The sequence below is a fragment of the Aptenodytes patagonicus genome, chromosome 2 (genome assembly GCF_965638725.1).
Source record: "Aptenodytes patagonicus chromosome 2, bAptPat1.pri.cur, whole genome shotgun sequence".
In the NCBI taxonomy this organism is placed as follows: Eukaryota; Metazoa; Chordata; class Aves; order Sphenisciformes; family Spheniscidae; genus Aptenodytes; species Aptenodytes patagonicus.
The window spans coordinates 97,507,018-97,523,220 of NC_134950.1; the positions used below are offsets into that span (position 1 = coordinate 97,507,018).

The following is a 16,203-nucleotide window of genomic DNA, read 5'->3' on the forward strand; positions in this document are numbered from 1 at the left end:
CCCCGGCCGCCCCGCCCCCGCGCCGCAGCGGACGTGGCTCCGCCGGGGAGGAGGCAGGGCGGTCACGTGAGCGTAACACGCGTCTCCCCTCCTCCGCCGGCCCTCCGCGCGCATGCGCCGCCCCTTCCGTTTCCAGGTCGGGGCTGGCCTTCGCTCCCCGCTTAAAAGGGGCGGGAGGGAGCCGTGTCCCTCGCCACGCAGTGCGCATGCGCGGGGCTGCCCGCCCGCCTTCCCGGTGCGCGGGTGCCGCTGGGCCGCTGGCGGCGCGGGCCCAGGCCCAGGCCGCGGAGCCCCGCGGCGGGCGGGTGCCCCGCCTGAGGTGAATCACGGCCGGGTAGCCCGGCCCGGGGCGCGGCAGCTGTCGGGGAAGGGCTGGCGGTGGCTCTCGGTGCCCGGGAGGTCGGGCTGGGGCCGGGGGGTTCCCGCCGGAGGGGTGGTACGGCCTCTCTCGGCGCCCTGGGCAGCGGGGGCGCGCCTCACGCTGCCCGTGCGAAACACGGTGGGGCGGCTTTAATCTGCTCGTGGGAAATGCTGCCCGCGTCTGTGCGGGGTGGCTGTCGGGGCCGGCCTGGCCACAACGGGTGGAGGGGTTAGGTATGGAGGGCAGGGCCGCTTCTCTGCCAGCACGGCTTCGGCACCCGGCGGTGTGAGAGGCTCTGCCTTGAGCTTAGGTTGCTTGTAGCGGGGGGAATGCCAGTCGTGTTTGTTAACGTGCTGTGAGGAGAGGAGTAAAATCCAACGGATGAGGCTTTCTCTTGTAGAGTAGACTAACGTGCATCTCTAAAGAGCAAGGATAAAGTGTTACTGAAACAAACGCTATAAAAAATCTCACAACTCTGCATTGCTTTAGAATAACTGGTTTTCAATCATATCTTTGATGGTTTAGTTGAGAAAAATTCCCAAAGTGTGATAGGCAATGTATATGAAAGTGGTAAGTTACCTTTAGCTCGGTGGATCTTTTGTTAAATGAATGCAAGGTGTATTAAGATGGAAAGCCTTCCCAAATCCCACAGTTAAAACATTCAGTGAAAATACCAAGGCCAAAGCCAGCCCCCAGGCTTTCTCTTTTCTCCCACAGTTAATTCAGCGATTTGCATACAGGGTACAATGAAACATAAGTAGTGTTAAGTTGTGTTCCATATTTTGTGGCAACTTTGTCATTTGCGCATATGCCGCTTGCTGTGATGGCAGCGGTAAATGTAGTCTTTCATCTTTCATTTTACATATTATTTTCATTCATTTGATTTTGAACCTGCAAATTGCACAACAAAAATTATCAAAAGTTACCTTTCTAGCTAAGTTTTATCTTAATCGTATTTTTAACATGCTGAAAATGTTACTGAAATGTTGTTAAGTATTGACTGAAGGTGAAGCATGATTATGAAAACTGAAGACCATCCATTGCTACTGATAAAAGTATTTCTAGTCAAATAATATCTGCCCAATGGTATAATACTACTTTTTCTGCAAAGGTCTTTAGATTTGTTTAATGTAATAATCTTTGGCCAAACATGTTTAACTTAACTTAGTCATGGTTTGGTTGTTTTGGGGGTTTTTTTGTTTGTTTGGGGTTTTTTTGGAAAAGCAGCCAAATATTTTTCCTTGGAGGAAATAACAGAGAGAATACTAGCATGCTATAGGAGGTTTTCTATTTAGCACTGTAGGATCTGAAACATTCTGTGTCTTCTAAACAGTGACTACGTACTTTATATGCTGCTTTTCCATCTAAGTTAACTGATCCTGGTATTACTAATTAATTAACCTGTGTGGTGCTCTTACTGAGTTTGCCTGTGGTGGGGGCACAGAAAGGTGTTAGTTAAAAGTGTGTGTGAAAATAATTGAGCTATCTTGACTAGCTTTAGCAAAACACCAAGCCCAGACTGACTGCAATATTACAGCTGTGCCTAAAAGGCTGCGGTTCTTTTGTGCTAAGTACTCTGCCCATAATGAACAATTTATAATCTGGAAGGAAAGATGATGAATAACTGAAGCAAACTGCATAGATTTTTTTTTATTTTTGCACAGGCTGCTCTGTGTGTCTAGTCACACACATAACAAAATAAGTGTTGACAATAATTGCCATTATTGTAACATTTAGATTTGACATCTTTTATGTCGGATGCTAATTCTGAGAAGACTGGAGTTCACGTTGCCCACAGGAATTCTGCATGTGGTCACAGTTATGTACAAGCGTTGTATCCTTGATTTAAAAAAGTGTTTCCGTTAGAAATTACAGGTAAAACTGTTATTAGGAAAAATGCCTTCAGTTTCATAACATGTATTACAAAAAGGGTGAGCATTCTTAATGTCTGTGGACTATAAATAAAGTTTACCTCATGTTTCCAGTTTCCATTTTGAACTTCTTAAACTATTCTCCCAGATGTGTGTTGCTTTTTCTAAGATATCAGCAGAAGACAAATAGTTGTTTATGTACATAGAGAGACTTATTTCTGCATTAATACTTGCTTTTGGCATGGCAGAGTGTTTAAGAACCTATTGGACTGCCTCGTCAGCATTTACTCAGTGGCTTCTATGAGAGATGGATTCAGCAAAGCGCTTTTAGGAGCAGTGTCGTACGTACAGTCCTAAGCTGTTGTCTGCTTCCTGTTTCTCAGTTTTGGATGGTGTACTGGGACGTCTCAGGAAAAAGCTGGCTGAAATGTTATCTGGCTAGGACAGGGATCTTGTTTGTAATGTAGAGGGAAATTTTGTTGGTAAAATCAGGAGGTTAACTTTTTCACTTGCTCACTGAGTTTTCCTGGAATTTTACATGCTAGCAAAATGTAATTTTTTTGCTCAGTTGTTTTTCTCTGGACTTTGCTCCACCTGTCCGTACCTTGCAGTGCCACCATATGCCAAGAACTGCACTACTTCCTGATTCTCTTCAGGTTCAGGTCAATGCAATAGTTTTGATGAATAACCCCCCTAATCCAGTGCACACCGAAAAGGTAGCTCATTGTTTTTTCTTTTCATGGGCTCACAGATAAGACCAATTTTTCTGCTTTTCAGAAAGTGTCAAAAGCTGTAAAACTTTCTTCTAATGGTTGGTTATTTCCTACCCTTGAATATTTTGTAGTGCCTGCTGAAATCAGAAGAGGTAATCCTATACTTCAAGAGAATTGTATCAAGTATTATCTCTTCATTACTTTTTGTAGTTTAGAGAAGGAATTCTATGGATATGGAATTCTGATAATTTTTCCTATTAATTCCTATAGTAATTTTCAAAATGACAAACAGTTGCTGTATGTGGCAGTTATTAATGATTCCAATGAGAATATCCTACTTGGACCTATCAAGGTGGTGTTCTTCTCTCTCACTGTTGATTTACAACTCTGGGGGATCAACTTACTTGAAATTGATGCGGGCAGAAAGTACTCATATCACAAGCCTCAGCCCTGGGAGTCCTGTCGGCTGCTTCTGACTGGGTGGGAGTGCGGGAGACAAACCAGTTTTCACAGGAGCTCTTAATGAGATCTGCTAGATTTTAGCCTGAATTGCGGGGCTTTTTTGAAAGTCGGTGCTTTCCCAATTTTTTTTCCAGGAAGGAATTTTAGTTACCCTATGGCAGCAAAATTGCCTCAAAGACACACAGGTTCCTTATTTTGTCTGAAAAAAACAGAGAGGGATACCTCTCTGAAGATCTACCTGATACAAATACATGGGGAAATTGTGTTCCATGAGCTTGACTAATTAGATATGTTTCTGAGAAACAGAAAGAATCAACTGAAAAATCTAGTAATCTAGATAAATTTGTCATCACCAACCGTGATTGCTTAATCAGATTTATGAATTCCATACGCTTCCTATGATGGCAACAGGAAAGGAACTTCAGAGCTCCCTTTGGCCTAGCTCAAGGCTGCCCAGCTTAAGATTCTTTGTAACACTTTGGTTGAAGATTGGGGTGATGGTTTTGCAATATATACAGATGATTTTTAGCCACCAGATTTTTGGTCTTGCCTCTGCATGAAGAGCAGAAACAAAGCTGTTGACACCAAAAGATAAAAAGCTATTTTTACTCTATAGTGTAAATTAATTATTGCTGCTAATTCAGTGGTAGTCTGGCTATTTGGCAGATTTATGTCATTGTGGACATGGAATTCATAAGTCTAGTCTTTCTCACCAAAGAGAAGGGTGCTACACTGTAAAATTAGGAAAGTACAAAGTTGGAGAAAGTCCTGACTTCTGAAGAGTTCCCCAACTGCATCTAAGTGTTTTAGTTGTGAGACCGTACTAGAGAGAGAACTTAATAGACTATGGTAAGTCTATCTTATCTTCTTTAAGTAAAAGATGAAATCTTTTGTTAAACGGTTAAATTACTATCTATAAAGAATAAATAGTATGTGCAACATTTTAAAATTCTGCAAGAAAATTTAGCCTGAGAGTCCAGGTGGGTTTGTGGTTTTGGTTGTACTAGACTAAAGATTCATCATGTCAATTTTATTATGTTTATCTACTAATCCTTGTATGTTGGCTGAAACCTAGCTGGAAATGCCAGAGGTCAACATCAAGATACAAATTATGTTCACATTTCTGAATGCAATCAAACAAATTGGTAGGTGTGAGAGTTTACTTGTATTAGAGCCTAGGTGGCACAGTGGCTTAAGGTACCAGCGTTCCATTTTTACATAATTTGGACTCATATTGTGGAAGAGTTCAGGAGTGGAAATGAGTCTGATGTAGTTCTGCATAGCTAACTGGCACGGTTCAGAACTGCTGACAGTTTGTTCTGGAGGGCCTCGGGGCTTACGTAGACATGGATGTTGTTCACTACTGGCAAGCTCTGAGGTGAAAGGCTGCAAACCACCTTCCCACAGTTCAGCAAGAAATCCCATATGTTTTTTTTCACATCAGAAGTAAAATGGGACAAATGTCCACTGTTGGTTTTTTTTTGGCTAGTGTTCTGAGTTCCTTGATGCACACTTTACTTTTTTTGATTGTACTGCATTACAGTCCTGAAGGATAGCAGGGATGTCTGGTTGCTGCAAAGAAAACAGGTCCAGTTCTGAACACTATCATGTCATTCAAGAGGGAATCGGGACATCTCTGTGCTAGAGAAGTTACTAGGCTAATGAGATCCTAAGTGCTGCTAGCAGTGTTCAGCTCTCCTGTTGCATGTCAGTGCAACCCTATCCTTCTGCTGTGTTTGTTGTATAACAAGGTGTAGTGCAACATACATACATTTTACTGACTGCGTGTACTCATGCATCCCTCCCAAAGGAGCTCAAGTAGCTGTCTAGCCAGAAGCTAGTAGCAAATACTCAACTAGCAAGCTGAGGAGGCCTGCATCTCTTGTATTATATATTTATTCCTAGGACATAAATGCGCTGCAGGGCCCTAATCAGCTTCCAGACTCCATTGTATAAACTCTATGTGAACACAGAAGAACAAGGAGCAAGAGGGAAAGGGGCACAGTACACAGTAATATTTGTATTGGCAGTGCTCATACATCCAATCAACCTCCAACCTCTAATTTTTATCATTGTGAATAATGATGAACTCGCCTCAGCAACTTCATCTTGGAAAGTTTTCATTTCATTAACTGTCCAGTGATTGCTATGTTTTTCATGTACTTCTGTAACTAAACGTTCATAGTAATAAAATTTGAGACTCAACTGTAATTTATACATACCTTGTCTTATAAAAAAGTATCAATTACAGTAGCAGTTTTTAAGAACACACTGTCAGTGGTAAACCCTGAGCTGGAAATAATGCTTTATACAGTCTATGTGGAGCCTCTTTCTAGTATGTATCTTAAAACATTCTTTTAGCTATAGAATCACAGCTATCAAATGTAACCAGCTGTTCAGATCTTTGTATCACACCCTTCAGTATGTACGTTCAGTTATCCTCAACTAGCTTGGGCTTTTCTCCATTAAACTTTATCTAGTTGGCCTGAGAGATAAGCCTATAGAATAAGTTACAAAGCAGCTAAACCTTTTTATTAGACACTCTCTCCCTTTGTGGGAGGTAAGGAACATCGACTCCTGGGCTTGCCTGGAGAAGGTAAAGCCTGCAGAGTAAAGGAGCTGTAGGTTCAGTTCACATCATTACTCTCCGTTCCCTCTTTGGGTGGAAGTATCTCCTAAAGGATTGGTATATACTCTGTGACACTGCACATAGAGTACTGCACATTCTCAAGCATGTGCTTCTCATATTCATTAGAGTCACTGAAAGCATTTCTTGACTCCATTCTTGATGATCTTCCCAATTAAGTGTATGTTACTGAGTAAATAGTGCAAATAATTTGACTGTTTTTCGCTTTTCCATTATGTTATAATGGAAACCTTCAGGTTTGTTTTAGAAGTGACTAATTTAATAGAAGGATGTAACACCTAGTGTCAGGTGAAGGGTGCTTTTTTCCGAGTCATTTCCAAAGTGACCTAGAAATCTGATAATTAAATCTCAATAGGCATTATAATGATAGAAAACTAATACGATATTATGTGTAATACTGGACATAATTATGTGTTTACTGGACGTAATCAAATAAGCAATAATTTGAAGAGTAAACTTCCTTTACTGGGAGGCACATGGAAAGTGTGATGAAAACACTGTGAATCAAATAGCTTTCATAATCAGTCCAGTAAAAAGGATTACTAAGATTTCTATGTTCTTGTACTACACAACCTTTCTTAACCAGCTGGACAGACCCATTTGTACATTCCTCAAGCATTCAGGAAAGATCTACCTTTTTCTCCAAGGTTTTCTTTTCAAGGGTAAGGTTCTTCACTTTTTCTTGCAGTTCAATAATAGTTTCATTCCTCCTGTTATGTTCAGTGGTAGAAGGATGATCTGTGTCCTAGTGAGTGTTACAGTGGGAAAAATTAACAGTGTTTGAACAGACGGAGAATGAAAATTTAGCACAGGGTTCATCACTGCCTTTCCCTAGAGTACACCACAGGGTAACTGTGGTGTCTTGACCAAGACCAGCTATGACAAATGGCAAAGAGAATTACTAGGAGAAACTGGAACACTCCAGTCGTCTTAAGATCCTGAGCACATAAGCTACTCATAGGTAATTAAGATTGTACTTATTTCATAGATTTGCTTTCTGAGTATTAAAATACAGAATATATTATGAAACCTAGCATTGTGTGTTTGAGGCCTTCTGAGCCTCTATTAAGATGTGTTTAGTAATGTTAGTAAGGGAAAAGAATCCAAGAGCAGGCCAGTGTAATTTGTTAGATGCGGTGAAAGAAAAATTGTATTTTAAGCCCAAAGTCTGTAGAATAGGGAAGTAAAATATAATCAGTAAGAGAACATGTACACGTAATTACATATGGAATAATCAATAAATAAGAAAACCACCTATGGCTATGTTACCAGTGTTAAAGAAAGGAGAAAAAAAAAAAGGAAAACTGAAGATTCAATTAATTCCTAGACATTACACTTGAAACATGAATGAAACATGAACAAATGAACAAAGCAGATCTGTTTTCTTTGTAGGATGGCTTTATGTACTGTTATTGGTACATTCAAATTTGAACAATATGTTTTGGATCTGAACACTGTTTTCTTTCCCTGCTCAATGAAGGAGCAAAGCTCCTTCAACAAGGGGGAAAAAAAAAGGTTTTTACCTGTAAGAATCAAGCAGTTTCTTTACTACCTATTCAGTTTTGCAACTCAGCCCAACCATGTTGTGTTTCATTCTTTTATTTTGTCGTGGCTCTATTTTTCACACAATTTATATAAAAATTTAGCGTATCAAATCAATAAATGATCTAATAAATGAAGGGGTAAAATAACATATCTAACCTTTGTCAGATGCACCAGGAGTGTTATCAAACATTATGAAACGATGATACAAGGATCATCAGCTGGAGGAGATGCTGACTTTTCAGAATCACCGTGACTCCTGGCAGAACCTGTTGCTGTCACCACCTCACCCAGGTACTGTGGTTCTGTGCCATGGTTGGTGGGACGCTGCCTGTGCTGGGGTCACCCTCAGCTTCTGGCCCATCTTCCCTTGTGGATCAGCCCTATTCCTGCTGCGCACTCCCTGACAGTCAGCTTGGGCTTTCTTGAGCCCTGAACTGAGTACCATGGGACCTTGCCCCCAGGGTTCCCTGATGGTTCCTAGTAAATCTCCAAATTTTTGCTGAAGACTGCAGGCAGGCTACAAAAGTAGATCACAGCCCTACAGGCTTCTGCATCCGAAGTGACCCCTGCCTCCAGGTCGCTGAGCTCTTTAATGGGGAATGGGTGAGGTTATGGGAGTTTATAGATCAGACGTGGCTAACTTCTGTCATTTAGCCAACAGGCACTATCAGCTCAGCAGAAATTTGCTGGCTCTCAGGAGCCTCAGATTCTACCTGGATGTCAGTAACAAGGCGAATACTGCAGAGGTCTGTCACAGGACCAATCTGATATTTTTATCAATGATTTGGAGGGGGCGAAAGTGCTTATAAGGTTTGCAGATGGTGCCAAATCAGGTGGCAAGGTGGGGGGCCTGGTGGATACACTTGAGCACAGGGCTGCCACCCAGAGGGACCTAGGCAAGCTGCCGGAATGAGCCAACAGGAACCTCACGAAATTCAACAGACACAGAGTCCTGCATCAGGGAAAGTAAGAGCCTTGGTCAACAGAACAGGCTGGGGACTGACTGGCCAGGGAGAAGCTTCTGCTGAGAAGGACCTGGGAGGTTCTTGTAGATGCTAAGCTGCCATGAGCCAGCAGTGTGAAAGGCCAAGAGCATCCCGGGCTGTATCAAGAGGAGCACAGCCAGCAGATCAAGGTGAGTGACTATTACCTCTCTAATCAGTGTTAGAGTGCATCTAGAATACTGCGTCCAGTCTTGAACCTCTCCAACCCAGGGAAGATACAGACAAAACTGTATCTAGAAGCTTCTGCAAAGTTGAAGAAAGAGAGAAGGTGTCAAACTTTGCAACATTTGCATTCCGATCCTTTCATTCCTTTTCCCCTTGAAGAAGTGAAAAAAGGCCATTATCATAACTTTTTATTCCCTCATTTATTTCAAATAATAAATTGCAAAGTGTTTGATCACTACTTGAAATTAGATGATTGCATAAATCTTTGTATAAGACAAAATTCCACACTGGGACTCAAGTCCAGTAAAGGACTTAAGAGAAGGAGTGCTATCTTAACTTAAAAGTTCTTGAAGAGACACACAAGTTTATATACTTTCCTGGTTCTCAACTTCTTGGTCAGAACCCTCAGATTGAGTCAGTGGAAGTTTGTCCCAAGAAGGGAAGAACTGCTGCACATGGCAACTAGAAACTCTATCTGCTATAGATACTTACGATGCTTACAGTGTTGTATCTGTCTGAATTATACCTCAGCTGTCTGTGATTCTCTGACTTTATCATATCTCTTTTTCCATCTGGCAGTTTCAAGCTGCAGGATGCGGTTTTGTTCTTGGTCTTTCACTCTCTGTTGCTGAAGCTTTTTGTTCTCTCTTCTGAACTCACAAATCTGCTGTTGCATTTTTTTCATCTCAGCTTGTTTGTTTTCAGGTCCTGCTTGCAGGATTTTAAGCTGAGCAGCTAGCCTATTATATTTGGATTGCAGCCATTGGCTTTCTGCCAACCTGCCATCCTTTTCTCCCTGGAATTTTGTTTGCAAGGATAGGAGCTATTTCTGTGTATTCTCCTTTTCCTCCCTTAGCATACGCAGGGCTGAAGTTACAATCTTGGCCTCATGTTTCTGCTTTTTTCTGAGATGCTGCAGTTCCCCTATCTTTTTGTCTGTCTTGTATATGGTATGATCCATCTCCAAGCGCTGTCTCCTAAGCCTGGTCTTCAGTTCTGCCTCATGCTTTATTTGAAGGAGATAATATGCAGATTTAAGTTCTTCCACGTGCTTCAGAAGGGCTTTTTTTTTTTTTCAGTCCCAGCATCCTTAAGACATTTGACAGCACTGAATAAAGTTTCCTGCGTGACCATCAGCCAACTCCTAGCCTCATTTTTTCTCCTTTGTGAATTTGCCTTTTGTTTCACTTTGTTCTTCAGTATCCTTCTTTAACTTGTTTACAGTTTTTCCCAGATGCTGTTGCTGGACAGTTTTTGGTTTTAACTCTTGAAAATTGTTCTTCAGAGAAATGGTTTCATAGTAAGAATCATTAATCTGTGTTGGCTGTTTCTTCTGATTCCACTTCATCCTCCTAGTCACATCATCTAGATGTAAATTCCCTTTGTGAAGCAATAGTTTTCCTCTGCCTTTAACCTTCTTCAAAACCATATCACACTGAAGATCCATGATTTGGGTTTGTTCTTGCTGAGCCTGCTCTAGATCCTTGATGACCCCACTAAAGTTTGTAACTGTCTTCCGAAATGATAATTTTTCTAAACAGCAGTTGGCATATTTTCTTCCACACGCATCTGAGGATGCTTCATAAGGACTTGGACAGGGGCTCCCTGTTCTGTGAGTGGAGAGAACCCCTTTATTGCTTGTATCTCCTTGCTTATATTCTTCTTTGGGAGCAAGTGATATCTCGGAATGCTGGAGTAGAAAGTCCTTAATCAGTTTTCGGCCCTTCCTAGGGGGTCAACTGCATTCTGTCATCAACTAATTAGAAAAATGAGAGTTCACGTGGCTTGACAGTAATCTATTCAGAGAAGGTGGAAAGGCAACTGAGGGTAAATTTGAGTAAGCTTCACCCATACTTGTTACAGTACTAGTAGAGTTGTATCATTCTATTGCAAAACAAGAGGTGACACCCTCTGTTCAATTTATACAAACTATTTTTTCACTAACTTCAGTGGAAATTTTCCATCTATGAAGATAAGTCAGTGTGGGCCAGCATTATGAAATGATGAAACTGAAGGAGCCCACCCTTCTACAATGCCTACAGGCCTTGCACCTGCATCAAGCTCCAGTGGAGTGAAAAGTCTAAAGAGTGTAATTGGCCTAACTTACAGTAATCTTTGACCTTAAAGCAAGAATTTAAAAAACCAAGAACTCTAAATTAAACTTGGCCAAACAACTTGATTGTAGAAAATGGAGAAAAAGAAATGTTTACATTAAAGCAGTAAGAAATAAAAGTCTTCCAGTGCTCTATACATTGCTCTATTTACTGGATTTTGAGAAGACTAATAAAAGGGAGATTTTACTTGCTGAAGACAGAGGTAGAAGGCAAAAAAATATGCTTGAAATGCTACTGAATTAGTCTGTTGAAAGGAGTGGGACAGTCAGAATATCATATAGTACCTTACGTAATAGGCCATACAATCTTTTTACTGTATTTCCTAGATACTATAATAAAACTAATAATAAATGGGAGTAGAGTTTGAGCCACCATTTTTAAATGTTTTTAATTTTTTTTTTCTTACACTAACTGAAAGAAGTAGAAAATTATAAATAGGAAAAAGCATCTCGCAGATTCTGGTGGAAACTCTCTCAGTACTTCTTTTGTTGTACTGTATTACACTGTTCTTTATACCTCTCTTCACTTCTCTGACTGTATCAGACCTGGTATACATGCTATGTTCTCATGCAAAGAATCAGATGATATACTGTCGTTCTCCCTCCAGTTTTTTGGAGGGTCTATCTGTTGTCCAGTGGCTGCCTACCAAAAGAGTGTAATTTGGAACCTGTAATCATTTGTATTTTGTAATAATTATAATTAAACATAATTTAATTTAAAAGTTAATTAAAATTAAGAACTTTAATCATTTGTAATCTGAATGGGAACTCCAATGAAAGTGCACTACATTCAGAACTCGGTTAATTCAAGGTGCAACTTCAGCACCTGCATTTGATATTCTTAACACTTCTCTTTTATATTACACATCTGGGAGGTCCAGCACTCACATATAAAATATTGCAATATACATGTTATTTAAAGCACTACTACTAGCTTTATCATAGAGAGGTATTTTCATCATTCAAGCCGCATGAAATCTTACTATGACTTCTTCTGGAGTGGGAGTTTTGCTAGCCGAGTTCAAATTATCCTCTCCAGAAAACTATTTCTCAGTACCAAAACCTGGATATATCTTGAATAGAGAGCCATGGGGTTGAGTGAGAAAATCATAGAATCATTAAGGTTGGAAAAGACCTCTAAGATCATCGAGTCCAACTGTCAACCCAACACCACTATGCCCACTAAACCATGTCCCTAAGCACCACATCTACACGTCTTTTAAATACCTCCAGGGATGGGGACTCAAGCACTTCCCTGGGCAGCCTGTTCCAATGTTTAACCACTCTTTCAGTAAAGAAATTTTTCCTCACGTCCAATCTAAACCTCCCCTGGCACAACTTGAGGCCATTTCCTCTCGTCCTATCGCTTGTTACTTGGGAGAAGAGACCAACACCCACCTCGCTACAACCTCCTTTCAGGGAGTTGTAGAGAGCGATGAGGTCTCTCCTCAGCCTCCTTTTCTCCAGGCTAAACAACCCCAGTTCCCTCAGCTGCTCCTCATAAGACTTGTTCTCCAGCCCCCTCACCAGCCTCGTTGCCCTTCTCTGGACACGCTCCAGCACCTCAACGTCCTTCTTGTAGTGAGGGGCCCAAAACTGAACACAGTAGTCGAGGTGCGGTCTCACCAGTGCCGAGTACAGGGGCACGATCACTTCCCTACTCCTGCTGGCCACACTATTTCTGATACAGGCCAGGCTGCCATTGGCCTTCTTGGCCGCCTGGGCACACTGCCGGCTCATGTTCAGCCGACTGTCGACCAGCACCCCCAGGTCCTTTTCCGCCAGACAGCTTTCCAGCCACTCTTCCCCAAGCCTGTAGCGCTGCATGGGGTTGTTGTGGCATATCTGGCAAATATGACACATCTTTTATGGGAGATTCTTTAATAATGCAATCCAGTAGTGACTCCCCCATTTCTACAAATGTTTCTTCATGAGGAACTACAAGGGGCTTAACTGATAATTGTTCTGGCAGTGAAACATCTTCTTTCCTAGATTCCTGCAATTCTTTTTTAATAGTGTCTTTTCCATCTATGTTTTCTTCTCGCCAGCCCAGCATTCTCCTTTGATGTGCTGGTTCTTCTTTGACCATGGATTCCTCCTCTGGGAAAAATGTGTCTGTACCTGAAGACTCCTTCTAGTTGACTATGCAGAAAGGTGTGCTGCTTCTATGGCAAGCGTTTCTATGACTCAGTGACTCTGTTGTTTTCTGAGAGCTATCTTGAAAATTTATGTAGAATCAAAAAAAGAATTAAGTTTCTTACAACGGTTTCAAAGAATATTCATGGAAATAATATAGCTGTGGAGAAGAGATACTTTGCTTGGAACTTAACACATGAATCATTTGTCTCCTCAGCATTTATCATTTTTGATCAGGAGCAACCTAGCCAAAATATGATGCAGTTCATGAATGTTCACAGCAGCACTGAAGTACTGTATTACCTAATTTCTCTTTCCTATATATGTGTGCCTTTTCCATTTAAACCAATGTATGTATAAAGTTGGAATATAACCTGCAATACTGGAATATAAAGTATACTGCATGAGACGGAGGAGATCTTGGCTTCCTGCTGTGCTGCTGTACAAAGAGAGTCAAAGTAAAGGGACTGCAAAAAGCACAGCAGGATTTCTCTTAATGTCCGAGACAGCGTGGACAGGTTTTTCTGACAGTCACATGAACTTGCTTGCTATCAATCTTTGATATAAGTCATTGTAGTTGCAGTGAAGTTGGAGAGCCTGAGCTCAGCTGAACCAGCTGAGGACGTATCTCAAGAAAAGGCCATCTGCCTTGATGGGTGCGTGTAGTTCCTCACATCTATTTGTGCTCTGTGTATTGTGACAGCTCACTGTGATTGTGGGCAAGAAAGAGGGACTCGCAGCCTGTAAGAAGGTGGAAGGACTCAGCTGCTAGGGAAGTACTTCACTCTTCGTTACACTGGCAGAGTAAAAGGGGAATCTATCAGCAGCAGCTTACTTCTAAAGCTACACATAAGTGAACTGAATGCTGACCTTGCATTTCTTCTCTGTATGATCACTGTTCAGGACGTAGATGCTGTTTTCTATTTTCAGATGGCTTTTTATGTGAATCGTTTAATTTTAACAGTTCCTTGACCATATGCTTTCTCTTTCCCCCTCCTATGTCTCTCCATGCTCTGTACAGTCCCTGTTGTTTCTGTCCTTCACTAATGCCACGCCAGTAAGGTATAAGCAGCTGACCTCAAAATCTAATGAAGTCTTCTGATTTCAACAGGCTTTGCACCAGCTCAAGATCTGTGAGACAGGACTGTCTGTGAACTACAAAGTACTGCCCTGGCATATTTTGGTAGGGGAGGGTTGTGCGATAGATAAAATGTCATTATAACTCATCCTACCACGTGGCAGTTGAAGTCCCTCTCACGTTTAACATCACCAACAGGAACATACTGCATGTCAAATTTTCCAAGACAGGCTCAGAAACACAGGTTCGTTCACAAAGCTGGCAGTCGGTGTCTTTTTTTCCCTTTGGGTTCTACATTTCGTCCTGCAAACATAAAGGGAATTGTTAGTGGTCCTCTCGAGTTGCTTTTCCCAGGAAGGAGCAAGACTCCCAGAGATTCTGAGTACGGTCTCTGTACCCAGTTTCCCAGCTTCAGTGTGAACTGGAATATATCCCTGTCTTACATAACGTGCATTGTTAAGTACAGACTTGGTGCATCTCCAAGTGTGAGCAAACATTGTGACTCTTAATTTTCAGGAAAGATAACAATGTAGTCATAGGCAAAGTAAGGGAGGCAACAGTTTTCCAAGGACCATCTTGTGTGAGGAGGAACACGGGGCTACAGTAGTCCAAACTGAGTACATAGGCTGATAGAGGTCTATATTCCCAGGGATTAGGGATGCTGACTGGTAAACCTCTGTCACCTCTTTTCACGTGCCCTGTCATATGGTGGCTAGCACATGGAACTGTAATGCTGCTTCTCCCCTTCCCTCCTGCTAACTTGCGCAGTGGTCACTAAGGAGTGGAGAGCCTGAAGACCCTATTTTCCTTCAGTGTGAGCCTGCAGGGAAATGCTAAAAATAAGTTACCTCTTCAGAGAGATTGAAGGCGGAGGGTAGTATCCTCCTACTTTGTGTCCCATTGAGGTGGAATAACTGTGGGCTATGATTGCCAGATTCCGTCCTTCCGGTCAGTTCATTACATTTGCCTGATGCAGTCTACCTACATAATTACATGAGCCTCCTCTCTTCTCTAAATGCCTTCTCAATGCTCATATGCATTTATCTTCATGTCCTGTTGTGTGAACACAAGAAACATTGCTATTTCATTTCAGAAAGTAGAAACTACAACCCTGAGAGTTGCATGAAGGGAGTCACTGAAGGCCACGCTGCAGTTCAGCCTGTGATAGATCTGGACCAAGAGTCAAAGCGAGCCTAGCACATCATAACATAGGAGATTCTCCTTCTGGAGGTACCACTATCACCTAGTGGCTTGTTTCACTTAACTCTGTTGCAGGTGAATCATTTGTAGGATGGTTTGCACCCATTTCCAAATGAGTGCTTAAAGCCTGGGAAAAAAACAAAATATGCTGCAGTCTATGGCTGTAGCAGAAGTTATGGGGAAGCCTGGAGCAAAGAAGGAATAAAAAGAATGTGGGAATCCTCTGGCAGTGTTATGTTTCAATTAATTCCCTGTCATTACAATAAACAGGTATTTTTACTTAAGAGCACTGAGTAATTCATGAGACAGTGAAATAAACCTGTAGAATAGCGCATTCTCTGCAGCTTCGCCCACAGGGATTAAGAATCCTCCACCAGCTGGTTCTAGGAAAAAGCTCAGTAAACAGGTCATCTTAATCCAATTTCTGTTGCATGTGGCTGTACATTGGGAAGAAGAGCACAGAGCATGCCTGCACAAAGACAGATCTCGCCTCCCAAAGCCAGAGGCTACCCAGATCAGGTGACAGCAAGGCCTGCTGGCAGGGCAGCAACTGGAACTAAGCTAGATGACCGTGTGTCTTGGTGTGTGACAGGGCCACTGGCTCAAGTCATGCCTGTCCCCAAACCAGAGGTGAACCCTGCACTGCTCCTGCTGCATTCATTTTGCAGCTAATTAAAGAATGCCATACGTAGCATTGCATCGAATCTCAGAGAGGGCGCTTGGCAGTGAGTTCCTTAGTGTACAGGCTCCCATTTTTGTTCAGCGTTTGTGTAATGTCTAGCACAAGGAAGCATGATGGGAATTTCCAGGTAATACAATATAATAAGCAATAACAGGGCAGTTTGCTTGCATATGGAATCTACCTTTCCCCTTCCAGACCTCCCTCCTGACACGTTAGGGAATTGACT

General features: G+C 41.9%; 2 long non-coding RNA genes across 2 annotated transcripts; both read left to right on the forward strand.

Moving 5' to 3' along the window:
* The first annotated feature begins 257 nt into the window (after positions 1-257).
* On the forward strand, positions 258-2,341 carry LOC143157437 (uncharacterized). The gene is made up of 2 exons (XR_012994791.1): positions 258-319; positions 2,099-2,341. It is a non-coding gene; the product is annotated as an uncharacterized LOC143157437 (long non-coding RNA).
* Positions 2,342-6,648: 4,307 nt separating this feature from the next.
* LOC143157438 (uncharacterized) lies at positions 6,649-13,054 on the forward strand. The gene is made up of 3 exons (XR_012994792.1): positions 6,649-6,716; positions 7,765-7,890; positions 12,930-13,054. It is a non-coding gene; the product is annotated as an uncharacterized LOC143157438 (long non-coding RNA).
* The last annotated feature ends 3,149 nt before the right edge of the window (positions 13,055-16,203 follow it).